Below are 18,367 nucleotides of genomic sequence, written 5' to 3' on the forward strand. Positions count from 1 at the left end.
AGTATGTAAAATAATCATACCTTTTAAATCTGACCTGACAGAGTTGGCAATATGTAAATAGACAATGTAAATAAGTAAGATGTTACTATGGTAAACATAAATTGAAACAGTTAAAATACTGAAGTAGTTAAAATACTTATACTGAGTCATCAAGACTATGCCTAAGAGAACACTCCAGCCTAAAAAAAATGCAAATAAATAGAATTATTTTAATAAGGTCTGTTTATCTTTTAATGGATATTCTGATTACAGAGTAGATACCTTTTAAGTAGAATTTTCAACAGCACCTACATTGATTTCTAAAAATGATATAGGGCTAGATTTTTTAATGTATGTTTGCATGTATGTCAGTGGGCATTAGGAATCAAGGTACCTTTTAAAATTCTAACCTCATTTAGACACTTAAACTTCTAAATCACTTTTGAAATTGGGACCTAGGTTATAAGCACTTGTGAACATTTTACCATACAGCTCATTGTAAAAGAAGGAAGTTCTGCTTTTTTTTTTTTCCTCTCTGCAATTAAATCTTTTTTTATAGATAATTACTGCTGGAAAAGTTAAAGAGGTTTTAAATGCCAATCTAAAGAGCATAATTTCTTGCATACTTCTTAAATGAAAGGAAACAGTATACCAAAGAATCATTTTTATTTGCTGTGTTAAACCAGTTTCTGCAAATTTACCACATAGACTGCCTATGGTGTTTTGGTTCAACTGAGTGCTTTCCCATAAAAAGCAATAAAGAATTACTTGTCAAGCATTCCAAATAAAGTTGCAATGTACCCCACACAAAATATATGCCTAAAGATTAGACATGTGACTGAGAAGCAAGTCACATGCTTCACATCATTTTTGATTTTGAGTACACTGTAAAAACAGGTTTGAATTATATCAGTGTAGCAAGGAAGTAGGAGTAACTGGAGTGTGGCAGTCTGAATGCCAGTTCAGAAAAATGTTGTTGTTGTTGTTATCAGCAAATCAGATCATTTTAATTTCAAATAGTCATGAGTTATGAATTATTAAAATGTTTTATTTAGAAGATAGTGAGGTCAGTGGTTAGACGCTGAAGCCAGATCACCTCAAACATACAGTTTTTTTACCAGTGAAGTTAATTGGTAGTAGAAAAATATATCTAAGGATATGGTAGATTCTCCATCATTTGAATCCTAAGTGGATGTGTATTTAAAAGATACCATATTTGTTGTATATTGTACAACCCCATATATAGATTCATAGATTGTTATTGGTTGGAAGGAACCTTGTAGATCATCGGATCCAGTCCCCCTGCAATAGGCAGGAAAAGACAACTGGGGTCAAGTGACCCCAGTGAGGTGAATATCCAGTCTCCTTTTAAAGATTTCCAGGGTAGGTGACTGCAGCACCACTGGAGGGAGTGTATTCCAGTCTGATCACCCTGACTGTGAAGGAGTTTTTCCTGGAACTGAGCCTGAAGTGGCCTTCCAGGAGTTTGTATCCATTGCTCCTGGTCTTCCCCAGGGGTGCCCTGGTGAACAGCTGTTCACCGAGTTCTTGATGTTTTCCCCAATGTAGCAGTAAGCCGCTACCAAGTCCCCTCTCAGCCTTCTCTTCTGTACGTTGAAGAGGCCCAGGTTCCTCAGCTTCTCCTCGTAAGGCTTCTCTTGCAAGCCCTTGATTATACAGGCTGCTCTCCTTTGGACCTCCTCAAGTTTTTCTACGTCCTTGTTGAAGTGCGGCGCCCAGAACTGGATGCAGTACTCCAGCTGCAGTCTCACGAGTGCAGAGTACAGTGGGAGTATCACTTCCTTAGTTTTGCATGAGATGGAGTGGCTAATTCATGCCAGAGTGTTGTTTGTCCTCCTGACCACAGCATTGCACTGCCGGCTCATTCACATGATGGTCGCTCCCTACCTCTAGGTCCCTTTACGCCATGGTGCAAGTCAAACTGTTGCCCCCAAGCCTGTAAGTATGTTGGGGATTGTTTGCCCCCAGATGGAGCAACTTACACTTCTGAGTGTTGAACTTTATCTGATTCCGGTCCGCCCAACTCTCCAGCCTGTCCAGGTCTACCTGTATCTGCAACCTATTTTTTGGCATGACCGTGTTCCCCCATAACTTGGTGTTGTCCACAAACTTGGCCAGGGAGCTTTTCACCCCCACATCCAAATCATTGATAAAGATGTTGAAAAGCAGCAGTTCAGGCATGGACCCCTGAGGGATACCACTGGCCACTTTTCTCCAGGATGACACAGATCCTTTCATGAGAACTCTCTGGGTCCTACCATGCAGCCAGTTTTCCACCCGCTGAACTGTTGAGCAGTTAAGCCCCCAATCTTCCAATTTTTCCAGAAGGATATCATGGGATACTAAGTCAAAAGCCTTTGGGAAGTCTAGGTATATAATGTCAACCTTCTCTCCCATGTCCAGGTGGCAAGAAACCTGTTTGTAGAAGGAGATGAGATTGGTAAAACAAGATCTACCAGTGATGAAGCCATGCTGGCTGTCATTCAGAATCTTACCCTCACCGAGCGTATTGCACATAGATTCTTTAATTCTCTAATGAGTTTTTCCAGGATTTTCCCTGGGATAGAGGTTAAGCTGATTGGCTTGTAGTTGCCCGGGTCCTCCCTCTTCCCCTTCTTGAAGATGGGCACAATGTTGGTCCTCTTCCAATCCTCAGGGATCTCCCCTGTGTGCCATGATTTTTTAAAGAGTTTTGCCAGGGGTTCTGCAATGACCTCAGCCAGCTCCATCAGCACCCTTGGGTGAAGTCCATCTGGTCCTGCTGACTTATAAATGTCTAGCTTTTCTAGTTGGTTTTGCACCAGCTCAACTTCCACAGTGGGAAGGCTGTCATTCCCACCATGGCCCCCTGTGATCCTTATTTCACTTGTCTTTCCCCTTGGTTTGGTGAAATACCAAAGCAAATTGGGCATTCAAGAGTTCAGTTTTTTCCTGAGTGTCCGTTACCAGCTGTCCCAAGGGGTTGAGCAGGGGCCTCATGCTTCCATTTGTTTTCCTGCTGCTCCCTATATACCTAAAGAAGGACTTCTTATTGTCCCTGACTCCCTTGGCTAACTCAAACTCAGTCGCCGCCTTAGCTTTCTTAATCATTTCCCTACAAGTGCAGACCACTGTTGTATAGTCCTCCTTGAGGACTGTCCCTAGCTTCCACTGTGTGTATGTCTCTTCTTTCTTTTTCAAGAGGACCAGGATGTCCTTACTGAGCCAGGAGGGCTGGCCAGCCCTTCTGCTACCTTTCCTCTTCGTGGGAGCAGTTTTCTTTCATGCTTCGAGGACTGTCCTTGAGGAATGACCATCTTTGTGCACCCCATTCACCTTCTGTCCCTGGTCCCACATTGCCCCCCCTACTAATGCCCTGAGCCTGTTGAAGTCAGCGTTTTTGAAGTCCAGGACTTTAATCCTGCTAGTTGATTTGTCAGCCTTGCGGTGGAAAGTGAACCTGATGAGCTCATGGTCACTGTCACCTAGGCTACCTGCAATGTTCAAGCCACGCATCAGATCATCTCCTTTGACCAAGACCAAGTCTAGGAGAGTGGTACCTCTGGTTGGTCCCTGCACTTTCTTGGTCTGAAAGAGCTCCTCAATTATAGTTAAGAAGCTACATGACCAATCTGACCTAGCCAAGTGTTCCTCCCAATCTGTCTGGGTAATTGAAGTTGCCCATGACAACCAAGTCCCTTGCACGTGCAGCCTCTCAGTTCTTTAGAGAACTCCAGATCAAGCTCTTCCCCTTGGTTTGGTGGCCTGTAGAAAATCCCCACAGTTAGGTCTCTCTCACCTCGCCTCTGCCCCCCACCCCTCCCAAAGCTTGACCCAGAGGGTTTAAAGCTGCTTATCTTTGAAGCCAAAGTCAGCCTCCAGAGAGGTGTACTACTCCCTCACATAGAGAGTGACACATCCACCTTTTCTCCCTGCTTGGTCCCTTCTGTGCAGGATGTAGCCCTCTACAGCTATACTCCAATCATACAAGGAGTCCCACCACGTCTCTGTGATCCCTACCAGGTCATATTGCCCACTAGAGAGCAGGAGGGCTAGCTCCTCCTGCTTGTTCTCCAGGCTCCTGTCATTGGTGTACAGGCATCCAATTTTTTAAACCTCAAGAATGAAAAAAAAAAGATGTACCTTAGAGTACAGGTAACTAAGGGGTGGGGCACTGGAGGTGGGGGCTGCGGGCCGGATGCTGGTGCTGACCCGGTGCAGGCAGTTCATGGATCCATCACTTTTATTTTGACAATAGCACATGGCTTCAGAACCAGCATAGAGTTGGACCCTATGCTCCAGCCAAGGACCAACCCTGTATGCCAACCTGATTTGATGTGTTTCAGCAGCGGGGCTTTCCATAGATCCAGAAATTTGGTGGTAGAGGGAAGGAGCAGTGGCAGTGATAATTGCTATGGGTCCCAAAGTCACCGCAATTAATGCCACCACTGTTCTGCCCTCTCCTCCTCCCCCATCCCCCACCTTTTTCCTTCCAAATTTCTGTGGGGAGCCTTTTCTTCGCATATAATGTGCACCCCAGTTTTCCTCCACTGATTTTTGGGGAAAAGGTGTGAGTTATGTGAGAAAATATAGCAAGCTGTAGTTTAAACAGAAATTATGGGTTTGATGCAGAAATTGCTGGACACAAGTTTCTGTGGCCTGCAATATATCAGACTATATGAGTGGGGGTCAACCTATTTATGGCAGGCCAAATGAGTCCCACACCCTTCCTGAGTGCCATTGATCTCCTTTCCATGCTCAGTCTTGCTTTGCTTTCTACTTTGTTTCTGCTTCCTGCTCTGTGCTCCCTGCCCAATGTGCAGCTCTCTTTTCTGCACCCTGCCTTATCTGACAGTGTGTTGCCTAGTCCCTCTCCAATCTGCTCATGCCATAGACAGAAGTTTCCATGCCACTAGCGGCATTTGTGCCGCAGGTTGGCCACCCCTGGACTATGATATCCACAATAGTTACTCTTATGGTCTTAAAATCTCTGAATCTGTTTTCCATGGATAATGGTGCAAGTTGAAAAACCACAGAAAGAAATCTCTCAGGAGTGGTGCTATGTTTTCATGCTTTTTCTATGATTAAGCTCTTGGGCCCCTGTTCATCGCATCCTTGTCTTTTAAATCATGTGCGTATTGTGAAAAGTACCACTGGTTTCAGTGGAGCCATTTATGATGTATGTATTAAGCTAAGCATGTGTGTAATTACTTTTCTGAATAAGAACCATAGTTATACTTTTGTTAATTGAAGTTGTATGCCTCCATTTTTTTGCAGTATTGTACAAGGATCACATCCTGGCCAACACTGCTGCCATTTTTGTCACTAACGCTGCACAAAAGAGCAATAAAGTTGGCTTAAATTGGTTTTGGAGAATTGGCTGACAAAAGCTGCTCAGTCAAGGTGCTAGAAGCACTAAGGAAAGCCCATAAGCAGCTTCCTCACAGGACTGGTACATTTCCAAAATGGTCACCTGAGAGTGACCCTGCTTATTAATGGCTGCTCCATGTTCATCTGCTCTACCCCATCTGTGTCACTTGAAGGAGAATGCATAATCTGGATTTGATACAGAAAAGGTATTGCTTCTGAGCAACCTTCACACATGGCCACCCAACCAGTGATGGTATTTGGGAAGGGTATGAAAAAGATTCAACCTGTAAGCAGTGGGACATTAAACTATACTGCAGGCCTCTAGCCTGTTTTCTGTGAATGCATCTTAAAACTGGAACTTTTATTTCTTTGTTGGGAGGAAATTTTTCCCTTCGGTTATTGACATGAAGGTTTTTTCAGTTGTCCCAAAATACTATAGGAGAGTTTCTGATTACCTTTAAATCTCTTGGAGCCAGTTGGAAAAAAATTAAGAAAAAGAAAGTGTTGAAGGTAGAACCTCGCCTGTTCTTCTTTCCTAATGTTGCTCAGGAGAGCCAAACACACAATTTTCCACTTACATCATTGACACTTTAATAATACCGGTGAAGTATTTGCCATTTTTCTCTCTTATTGTATATAAGAATAAGAAAATCTGTTCTCCTACTTTATGAAAAGACTTGTAATTTTTTCGTGTTAGCCATCTTCTCGGCTTTTAGCTGAAGACCAAAAATTGAACCAAGCGAAGTATTATAACTTAACAAATTTCTTATTTTCCTGATCTTAGAAATACCATGTCCCCAAATAAGATATGCACCTGGGTTTGAAAGACTGAATGAAATAAAAAAGATCTTTCCTTGCTTTTGCCAGGGGAAGAGAGAAAGTGTGCCCAGACAGCAGACAGGGAGCCCCATGTGCAGTGTTTCTTTCACTTTCCGGCAGCGGAGGCTGGAACTGCTATTCCCACATTTCCTTGCTTACAATGCGCACCCCAGTTTCCAGCAGCTATATTTTGGGAAAGGCTGCGTGTTGTAAATAACCAAACATGGTAAGCCAACTTGGGCTTGCACTTTTATTAAGGTGTATAAAGATACTCTTCAGGTGTGGATAGAACATGTGTAGGTCTTAACCCTCCAGCCAGAACCAGCTGAGTGGGGAAAAAGGGCATCCCCTTGAAGTCCCCTGGTATCCCTTTAAAAGATTTTGCAGTGGTATGTGTAGTACTTTGTAATGCACAAAATATACCAGTCCCTATTTTTTATTTCCATGTTCTCCCACATAATATTGTTCTCTTTATAAACACCCACAGTTTCTTCAAATGCCATGCTGGCAGCTAAAAAGTGTCAACTCTCTGTAGTGTAGCTTGTGCATTCATGCAGAGACTCAGCAATGTATTTTTTAAAAGGAATTGGCAGGAGTTTCTGGAGTTCCTAAAGCACAACAGACTTTTTCAAAGTGTTTTTGCAGTTCTATTGGATAGTTCCTTCCATCTCAGCATGGCAGCCTAGCACAAGTAGTCAATTCTCACACTTCCTAATTTTTATACTATTGCCTTTTGGTTTTTTGTTTTGTACAATTTAGAAAAAAATATTTAGAATGCTTTTTTTTTTTAAATCATTACTTGTGGAAGAAAACAGTTGCAATAAGGCCTTCTGATCTAGAGAAGGGAACATAATTTTCTTGTTTTTTGCATTTGGAGTCTCTGAGACTCCATAAGTCTCCGATGCTTAAGCTCCTAGATGTATTATTGTATTTTCTCATGAGCATCTGAAATGTGTCTCTACTGCATTTAGCATCTGACAGAAGCCTTTCCTCAAACAATATGTCAGCACTGTGACTCCTGTGTAATTATATCCCATAGTTTCGATGCACACTTGAGTACTGCACAAATCCATTTTCTCACCTTTCCATATTGCAAATTAATTTACGTCACAAAAGCTGAATCTCAAAAATGAGGACATACAAGATGCAGATGTGTTGTAAATAAATTAGTCCCACTGAGTTTTCAAGTCGTCAAATTCAGTGTTTGTTTGGGTGGGGAGTGGGGTTATTCTTTTTCTTTACCATATTTGGACCATTAGAGGCTGGTTTTTATGGTTGGAAGCATAGTTTCTTTTCTTGGCCCAATAGAAGTTAGTAAAAATAGAGCTTTATAAATTTTTCCATGAAAACCTGAGACTAATTTTTCACAGGTGCCATGTATGACAGACTATGGGCTTTATTGTGATGTTTCTGTTTTATGTGTTCACGTTGCATTCATGTTACATGCCTCACTTCCTCACCAGATGGTGCACAAGGAAAGAAGGATTAATGGAATCCCTGCCAGATCCCAGAGCTGCCTGCATACAGGAGGTGATGAGATGAGATGTATGTCCAGTAATGAAGGAAGAAAATAGGCCTGTTGACAGTTGACTGGGATGGTTTGGTCAGGGCTGATCTTGCCTTGAGCATGAGCTGGACAAGATGATCTTATGAGGTCCCTTCCAGGACCTCTTGCATGGATTTGGAATGTCACCAGGAGGCATCCATGGAGCTGAGGAAAATAAGCATCATAATGGATACAAAAACCTGAAAAGCGGGATATTGGGCCGTAAGTGAACGAGCCTGAAGCAAGAGAACAGCCGGGTGGTTCTTCAAAGCTGTGCAGACAGGAGAGAAAACATCTGAGCTACCTTTAGGGTATCCACTATCTAGGGTTGTGCACAATGGGCTGGGAACAGAGGGCCTGCTTAACTTTGGAGGGGAGCCAAATCTTCTTGCTCTGTGACCTTTGCTTCCTAGCCCTTCCTAGCCCTGCTCCCCTCCCCCAACTCCCCAAGCTGCTTTTATTGAAGAAGACCTGTCTGTTCTGCTGCTTGGAACTGGAGGTGTATTACCTTCCCCTTTGAGGCAGCTGTCCTTCTCCCAGGAGCTGCACTGGATGGTAGCTCTCTGAGGCAAGGCCATGGATAGCAAGCAAAGGTTAGAGACCAAAACACTAAGGTCTTGGATGGAAGGAGCCAGGGCTTCTAGATGCTATACCTTGGACTGGCTTTAGGGTTGGGGTATCAAATTCATCCAGCCCCATGGACTAGATGGATAGCATGGGGCCCACAGACCCTCCTTCTCCTTTCCCTCCCCCCAGCATAACTGATCCGGTGGCCACTCCAGCCAGTTAGGAATCAGTGCAGATCCCTGAACAGAACTGACACCACATGCAATGTAGTCCGTCCATAGCATGTTGCCTCCGTGCCCAAATTATACCACACATGCCGGCTGAGGCAGCTCTGGGACCATGTTGAATGTGGCACCTGTTCCAGCCAGTCTGGAACCTGTACCACATGCAGAGCCATCATGGCACAGTCCAGGTAGGGTGGTCACTGTGCACAGCACACCCTAGTCGGACTGCACCATGTAGGGCACCTGTTTTTGCCGCATTGGTATCTGCGCCAGTCCCAGACTGGCTGAAGCAGCTGCCAGATCAGGTATGCTGGTAGAGGGGGAAGCGGTAGAGGAAAGGGAGGGGGTCTTTGGGCCTGATCCAGTCTGCAGACTGGCTTCACACCACAAGCATGCACCATGCTCCACATGGGTCTGATCAGACCCAGGGGCAGCACCAGGGGACAGATGGTAGGCTTTGCAGGCTGTATCCAGCCTGTGGGGCTATATGTCTGATCCCCCTGCTTTAGGGTGTACTCAGAGAAAGTAGTGGGAAATTTATAACACTGTTGACTTGCTATTCCCATCAACTTCAGAAAGAGATAAGTTTTTAGTCCTGAAAATCAGGCCTCAACACTTCTGTCTACATGTATCTCTGGCTCTTATCACTGTGGTATGACCAACTGGTTAGTACACTGGATAAAGTGGATATTATTTTTAAAACACTCTAAACAATATATATATGTAGAGAGAGAGATTTGGATATAGGCAGAATTTAGAAGCATAGGTTATTGGACACACTTGATATACCATTACATGTTATCAAGTGTGTCCAATAACCTATGCTTCTAAATTCTACCTATATCCAAATCTCTTTCTCATTGTTTCCATTTGTTGTTATAGATGGCATTGTTTAAAAAGTATGGATCAAGTCCTGGAAGAATAAGTTTTCCAGTCAACTTTTCTTTTGTAAATAGCTTATAAACAGGGATTCTCAAAATATCTATAGGCACATGATTTGGGAACATATCAAAGAAGTGATAAAATGCTTATGCATGTAAGAATCTGGCCCAGAGCATGAGTGCCTCATGAAGGGTGCTATGCCGCCTCTGTGCCCTTTGAAGCTAGTGGGAGTTGAGAGCCCAGCCGGCTCCAGGAGTTGCTTGGCAACTTGTAAAATCAGACCCAAAGACAGGATCACAAATTGTCAAAGTGGATTGGTTCTGGCATCTGAAACTGTAAATGAGAATGCATTTTTGCAATCAAATGTAGCCTTATCCATATGTCTTAAAACATGTATCTGCATTCTAGATTGTGACTTTATTAGGCAAGGCTGTGCTTCTATAATAGAAGGACACATTAGAAAAATAAGTTGAGAATTTTTCGGCATTTGACATGCATTGAGAGAATTAAAAAATGTCCTTTGAGTTTGCTAAGACTATGGATAGGCTGGTGCTATATTTGTAGCAAGAAATATATGCCCTTTAGCACTGCAAAAAGTGAATATACAACTGTTCAAGCAGTTTGTCATGGAGAAAATATGCTGGTTTGTCCACAACAAAATGTTAACGTTTTCCAACAGCAACTTCTCAGCAGCATTATAATTTCTACCACCACATTGTAATCACCTGTATGGTTATGTGTAGCACTGTAGGGTGTGGCTTGGTCCTCCAGCAATCCAGGAAACTGTAACCCTGGCACCTCCACCCCAGTCCCAGGAAGTCTGTCTGTCTGTCACACCAAACTGCTGCTCCAGAGAGATGGAGCTAGTCTCATAGATTACCATATGGAGCTGCTTCTGAGCTCTGTCTTAGTGTACAGAATAAAATCCCTCCTGCCCCTAAAAATATGACAAGAACTCAACATCCCGAACCCTCCTACCTTGCAAAAAAACCCAAAAAACCTGTTATTGTTGCATGAGCATCTCTGATGCTATCTGCAAGCCAAGGAGGGTCGCACAGCAGGAACTTGTGGGTGTTTGACACTGTGTCCAAGGACTTCAAAAGAAGTCAGCTTTAGGCTTTTACACATGGAAAATGCCATGAAGAGGAGGTTCTTTGGCACCTTTCCTGAAGTGGAGCCAGTGTCAGAGCTCTGCAGGGTGATGCCATGGGTAGGTCTGTGTGAGCTGCTATAATTCATGAAAATCATGCCTACAGCAAAGGGAAGAGCCATCAGCCCCTCCTGAAGCTGAGGAAGAGCAAGAAAAGAAGCTGAACATGAGTTTTGCCCAATGACCAACTGCTGTAATTTAGAAAGACCATGGCTGGGGCAAAGGGAAGACCCATCAGCCCATCTCTTGAAGCACAGGGAGAATCGGAACAGGAGTCAGAATCATAGAAAATTCAGGTTAGAAGGGATGTCACGAGGTCATCTAGTCCAACCTCGTGCTCAAACCAGGACCAGCGCCAACCAGATCATCCCACCCAAAGCTTTGTCTAGCCGGGTTTTAAGTCTTCAAGGTTGGAGATTCTACCACCTCTCCGGAAAAACTAGGAATTTTCCTAGTGAGAAAATTCTTCCTAATATCTAACCTAAACTTCCCTTGCAGCAGCTTGAGACTGTTGCTTCTTGTTCTATCATCTGCCATCACTAAGAACAGCCCAGCTCTGGCCTCATTGGAACCTCCCTTCAAGTAGTTGAAGGCTGCTATTAAATCCCCCCTCAGTCTAGTCTTCTGCAGACTAAATAAGCCCAGTTCCCTCAGCCTCTCCTCATAAGTCATGGGCCCCAGCCCCCTCACCATTTTTGTTGCCCTCCAATAGATTCTCTGTAATTTGTCTACATCCTTTCCATAGTGGGGAGCCCAAAACTGAACACAGTGCTCAAGATGTGGCTTCACCAGTACAGAATAGAAGGGAAGAATCACTTCCCTTGACCTACTGGCAACACACTTACCAATGCAACCCAGTATGCCATTAGCCTTCTAGGCAACAGGAGCACATTTCTGGCTTATTTTCAGTTTATTGTCCGCTGTAACCCCAAGGTCCTTTTCTGCAGAGCTGCTGCCCAGCCAGTCAGTCCCCAGCCTGTGCTGGTGCATGGGGTTGTTCCGTCCTAAGTGCAGGACTTTGCACTTGTCCGTGTTGAACCTCATGAGATTTCTTTTAGCCCAATTCTCCAATTTGTTTAGGTCACTCTGAATCTAGGCCTACCCTCCAACCTATCTACTACTCCCTCAAGTTGGTATCATCTACAAACTTGCTGAGGGTGGACTCCATACCATCTTCCAGGTTGTTGAAGAAGGCATTGAACAAAACTGGTCCCAGGACCGACCCCTGGGGGACTCCACTTGATACTGGCTGCCAACTAGACATCAAGCTATTGATTGCTACTCTCTGAGCCTGATTCTCCAGCCAGTTTTCTATCTGCCTTACAGTCCATTAATTCAGCCCGTACTTCCTTAGCTTGCCTGAGAGATTGTTGTAGGATACCATATCAAAAGCCTTGCTAAAATCAAGGTATACCACATTCACTTGTCTCCCCGCATCCACAGAACCAGTCACCTCATCATAGAAGGCACACAGGTTGGTCAGGCATGACTTGCCCTTGGTGAATCCATGCTGACTGTTCCCAATCAACTCTTCCTCCTCCAAGTGCTTAGAAATGGATTCCTTGAGGATCTTCTCTATGATTTTTCTGGGGACTGCGGTGAGGCTGATTGGGCCGTAGTTCCCTGGATCCTCCTTTTTCCCTTTCTTAAATATGGGCATTATTCCAGTCATCTGGGACCTCTCCTGATCACCATGAGTTTTCAAAGATGATGGCCATTGTCTCTGCAATCATATCAGCCAAATCCCTCAGCACCTTCAGGTGCATCCCATCCAGTCCCATGGACTTGTATATGTCCAGCTTTTCTAAATAGTCCCTAACCTGTTCTTTTGTCACTGTTGGCTGCTCACCTCCTCCCAGTGCAGTAGTCTGGGTGCTGACCTTGCCAGTGAAGACTGACGTGAAACAGGCATTGAGCACTTCAGCCTTTTCTCCATCCTGTGTCACAAGGTTGCCTCCCCTATTCAGTAAGAGACCCATACTTTCCCTGATCCTCCTCTTGCTACTGACTTACTTATAGAAACCCTTTTTGTTACTCTTCACATTGCTTGCTAGCTGCAACTCCAGTTGTGCTTTGGCCTTCCTGACTTCATCCCTGAATGCCCGAGCAATGCTCTTATATTCTTCCGTAGTTATTTGTCCAAGTTTCCACTTCTTATAAGCTTCCTTTTTTGTGATTTAATTTATTGAAGGGTTCCCTGCTAATCCAAGCTGGTCTTCTGCCATATTTGCTAAACTTCCTGTGCATCAGGATGGTTTGTTCCTGCACTCTCAGTAAGGCTTCTTTAAAGTACAGCCAGATCTCCTAGGCTCCTCTGCCCCTCAATCTGGCTTCCCAGGGGATCCTGCCCATAAGTTCCCATAGAATCATAGGGTTGGAAGGGACCCCGAAGGATCATCGGGTCTAGACCCCTGCATGAGCAGAAAAGACATCTGGGGTCAGACGACCCCAGCCAGGTGACTGTCCAGTCTTCTCTTGAAGACCTCTAGGGTAGATGATTACACCACCTCTTGGGGAGGCTTGTTCCGTAGTCTGGACACCCTAGTTGTAAAGAAGTTTTTCCTAATGTTCAGCCTGAAACTATCTTCCAGGAGTTTGTGACCGTTGTTTCTAGTTTTCCCCCAGGGCACCCTGGTGAACATTTTTTCACCGATCTCCTGATGTACACCTCTGATATAGTGGTAAGCCGCAATCAGGTCCCCTCTCAGCCTTCTTTTCTCTAGGCTGAAGAGTCTGAGACCCCCCCCCATCCTCTCCTCATAGAGCTTGCCATGCAAGTCCCTGATCATGTGGGTGGCCCTCCTCTGGACCCTTTCGAGCTTTAGCATGTCCTTGTTGAAGTGCAGCACCCAGAACTGGACACAATACTCCAGCTGCAGCCGCACCAGTGTTGAGTAAAGTGGGAGAATCATTTCTTTGGATTTACTGGAGATGCATCCCATTCAGTAAGGGACCCACACTTTCCCTGATTTTCCTTTTGTTGCTGACATACTTGTAGAAACCCTTCATGTTACCCTTCACATCTCTTGCTAGCTTCAGTTCCAATTCTTGGCCATTCTGATTTCATCCCTGCACACCTGAGCAATACTTTTAGTTCCTGTCCCCTTTAAATGCAACCAACTCTCCTAGATTCCTTTCCTCTTCAGACTGCCCTCCCAGGGGATCCTGCCTATTAGTTCCCTGAGTGAGATTTTCTGCTTTTCTGAAGTCCAGGGTCCTTACTCTGCTGCTTTCCATCCTTCCTTTCCTCAGGATCTTGAATTCAAACATCTCATGGTCACTGCTGCCCAAGTTGCCATCCACTACTATATTCCCCACCAATTCTTCCATGTTTGTGAACAGCAGGTCAAGAAGAGCATGGCTCCTAATTGGCTACTCCAGCACTTGTACCAGGAAGTTGTCCCCGGTACTCGCCAAAAACTTCCTGGATTGCCTGTGCACTGCAGTATTGCCCTCCCAGCAGATGTCAGGGTGATTGAAGTCCCCCACAAGAATCGGGGCCTGCTACCAGGGAGCTTCCACTAGCTGTTTGAAGAAAGCCTCATCCACCATTTCTTCCTGGCCTGGTGATCCATAGCTTACCCCCACCATGACATCACCCTTGTTGCTCTCCCTTCTGACCCTAACCCAGAGATTTTCAACAGACCATCTCCAGTTTCATACTGGAGCTCTGAGCAATCATATGGATCTTTTACCTATAGTGCAACTCCTCCTTCTCTTCTCCCCTACCTGTCCTTCCTGAACAGTTTGTACCCATCCATGACAGTCATGTGAGCTCCAGTCATACGAGCTATCCCACCAAGCCTCCGTTATTCCAATCACGTCATAGTGCCATGACTGTACAAGGACTTCCAATTCTTCCTGCTTGTTTCCCAGGCTCTGTGCTTTCATGTGCAGGCACCAGTAACTAGTTGATTGCTCTTGTAGCAAAACCCACAGTTTTTCTTTTTTTTGTTTTTCTTTTAAAATGCATTCCCTCCCCTTCCCCAACCATTTCTGACTTTTTCTTTCCCTCTCTATTCCCTATGGATAAGTATAAGTGAGCCAAGACATAGGATAAGCTTCAGCATTTTATTTTGGTAGCAAGGTGTATTTGTTTTGGTTTTTTTCCTTCTTTACATTGTATAATTATTATGTTTATATTGATTTTTACTGTTCTATGTTACTGTTTTACTGGTACTATATGATTTAGGCCTACATATGTAAGTTAGCATAAGTCATGTCAAGTTTCCATTTTGTTTGTCAAGCCTCCATCCTGTCCCCAGGCCCAGTTCTGTAACCCATGACTAACACCTACCCCTCCTATGCAACTTGGTTCCTGAATGAATGGGGATGAATGAGGGTGCTTGAGAGACAATGGCAGTAGGTCTAAAAATAGCTCCCTCTGAATGACTGAACCATCAACACCAATACCTGGACCAAGGACCCAGCCATTGGAACCACAGTCAGCATTCAGGAAAAAAAAGATGAGGCAACCCACTGTTGTGCCAAGGCTGCACATGCTCAGTAAGAACACCTGGAGCCCTCTGGGACAGGACTGACATTGCTTGGACAGGCCCTCCCCATAGGAGATCAGAGGTAGTCTGCCCCATAAAAGGGGTAGTGAAGACTGACTCTTTGGGACGCCCTCTCCATCTGGACCAGCACCATGCCACACCACCTATCCACCCAAAGGCCCTGCTGGCGACCCTCGCCTCTGGACAACACCTACTGGACAAGGACCCCTTTCCAGCCTGGTTAGGTAGCTATCACCCCCACCCCCTCTTCAACCAAGGACTTGGATTCCGCCTCTCTTTCGTACCTGGACTTCAACCCTGCCACTGAGTCTCTTTCTCCTCCTGCCATTGTGTGTGTGTGTGTGTGTGTGTGTGTGTGTGTGTGAACCAATAACTTCAAGGGGCTGTGTAGTGTGTTGTCTGTGTAATAAAACTGTTATTTGGATCCCTAAGTTGGGTTTTGCTTTACTATGGTTTGGCCCTGCTCCAATCTCTGCTCCTCGCCCCTCTAACTTCTGTCTCATTTCTCCCCCTCCTGCTTCTGGCTCACTGCCACCTCCAACACCTGTCCTGAGCTCCTCTCTGCCTCCAAACCCCCTGTTTCTTTGCCACTGTCTTATCCCCACTGCCTTTTCCTTTTCCCCTGAGCAACCAGGTTTCTGCCTTAGTTTCTTTCCTGGCTGTCTCCTTGCCATCACTTATCTGCCCCCCCTCCCCCCCCACCAATATCTCAGCTGTCTGCCTCAGTTTTCAGCCCCAAGGCTCCCAGGTTTATGTCTCTCTCTCTCTTTTCTGGCTGTCTCCTCCTTGCCACCAGGCTTTTTTTTTTTTTTTTTCCCTTGCACCAGTGACCTCAAGTAACCCTGGGGCCACTTGATCTTAAGTAAACCCAAGCCTCAGTTCCTCAGCCAGCGTCTCACTAGTCCACCGGTTCTAATCCCAGTTCTGGCAACTTTCACTCCTTACACTTTAACACACACTCTCTCTCTCTCTCTCTCTCACCTTAACCTTTCCCCAAGTACCCCAGGTACCCCAAGCATGCACATACACACTGTACCATCCAAGTTAGGAACTTAGGTGGATTGTGTGTGTGTATCATTGCATGATATACAAATTAGTGATCTGTGTATGTGTAGTGAGTGTTTGGGTATTGACAATTGATTGTCTAATTTTTAGTGTGTAGTGTGTATGTGCTTGAATTGGTGATAGGTATGCATGTGCCTAGGCTGGTTTGGATGTATATGTGCCTGAGCTGGTAGAGTGAGTGAGTGAGTGAGTGAGTGAGTGAGTGAGTGAGTGAGTGAGTGAGTGTGTGTGTGTGTGTGTGCGCGCACGCGCACCTAATTTATTTGTGTGTTTGTATATATGCAATTGTGTCACACCCTCCTGTCTAACAGTGCAATACTGAGATCCTGAGAGTTGGCCTGACCCCACAGGTCAACACTCTTGATTTTTCAGGAAGTATGAGAACACCTCCCCTGTTGCCCCTTCCTGCTTGCTGTTCCTCCAGGTCTCCCACTTCCCCACTTACCTCAGGACTTTGGTCTCCATCCCCTGGTGAACCTAGTTTATAGCCATCCTCATTAGGTTTAGTGTGTAAGAATTTAGTGTGTACTTAGGTGACTGACTGCTATAGTTTGGCTGTGTCCTGGCACGAGACCAGCACTCAGTACACCTCTCTGTGCTGCTAGATTGGGAGCCATAGAGCATTTTTGATGACAAGGACTGAAATTGTCAAGCCTTTGGCAGTGGAAACTGACAAAGTGGGCTATGACTCTACACTCCCAGTACAGGGGAGGGAGAGGAGAAACCCCTGGTGAGTGTGGTTCCCTGGGTAGCTAGCCAGTCAGCACTTTCCTCTGCACTTGTTTATCCTCATAAGCCTCCAGAGATGGGGGTGTGTTGGGAGGAAGTGGGGAAGTAGTCCCGCGAAGCATAGTGAGATTACGCTGGCCCCTAGCTGTGGTATGCTGGTAGTATGCATCCTTGTCATGCTGTGCAGGGCTCCAGACAACCAGACACTGGATTGGCTGCACATGAATTTTGTCCTATGTTTTTTTGCTGCTACAAATTTCCCATAAATTTCTACTGCTTCAAATGAATGCCTGTCCATACCTTAAGTATGACACTTGGCTTAATAAGGTTCCATTCTTTCCTTGGGTTTTTTGAAGGGGGGGGGGAGGGGGGGTTGTTGGCCTCATTCACTGTTCAGAAGTTAGCAGATTTTCCAAACACCTCCTCTCAGCTTAGTAATATGTGATCCTCACAGGACCAATAGTATATTACAGGTTTAAAATGTACCTACACTAAATGGTGGTGGTCTCAGTATCCAGCCTGCAGCACACCCATAATTTTTACATACTGTAACTGTCACATTTGCATTGCACTAAGAACATAAAGTACCGTCTGCAGAAACCCAAAGAAGACCTAAAAATCATGAGGTATTTAAAAGGTTAAAGAGTGGGTTTTAGTTTGTCTTCCAGTTCTTAAGCTCCACTTCCTTACTGCAATCTTTAAAAATATTAGAAAAGGTTGAAATTCAAAGACAGGAAAAGAACAACATTATCATATCAGTTGAATATTTTGAATCGGGTTTTATACAGGAAAAAGGATGAGGCATACATTCATAGTTTTTATGATCTAAAGTGATTATTGTGACCCCCTTGTGAAGCAAGGATTCACCAAATTAATTATTTTTTTTTCAGCTACTGTCTTTCTTTTAGAAAAAACATCTAATCTAGATTTAAAAGTTCTTAGTGATGGAGAACCCATTTCAAAGCTTGGTAAGGCATTTCACTTGTTGGTTATCTCACTGTTTGAAGTGCGTGTGCATGTGCGTATGTGGTGGGGGTGGGGGATTTCCTCTTTCTCATCTCAGTTTGATACATTTCAACTTCCATGCACTGGATCTTGCTGCTATGTATTGTATTTTCTTGCATACAGCATGTCCTGAATAGGATGCATATCTTGTTTTTAGAAGGCAAAATGACAAATAAAAGATATTTACTTGAATGAAGTAACTGAGTAGCAGCAGGAAGGGAGCTGATCCTGGTTATCATACTGGTACAGAACTTGCACTGTCTCAGGGTATCTCAGAACTGAAGAAACAAACTTGGAAAGCAGGTAGCTGGCACTCTCCTCAAGGTGCAAAGGACCCTCTTTCCATGACTCTAGTGCAAGCTCAAAAGGGAGGGCTAGAGCATGTGAAATTAGATTGAAAGGTTAGACTGGGACATGGGTAAATTTGTGGAGGATTGATTACACAGTCAGCCTATATTCTTTAGTCATTCTAAACATTAACTCTAAGCTTTCACTGCATCTCGAGTTTAACCTG

This window comes from Alligator mississippiensis, chromosome 1 (genome assembly GCF_030867095.1).
Source record: "Alligator mississippiensis isolate rAllMis1 chromosome 1, rAllMis1, whole genome shotgun sequence".
In the NCBI taxonomy this organism is placed as follows: Eukaryota; Metazoa; Chordata; order Crocodylia; family Alligatoridae; genus Alligator; species Alligator mississippiensis.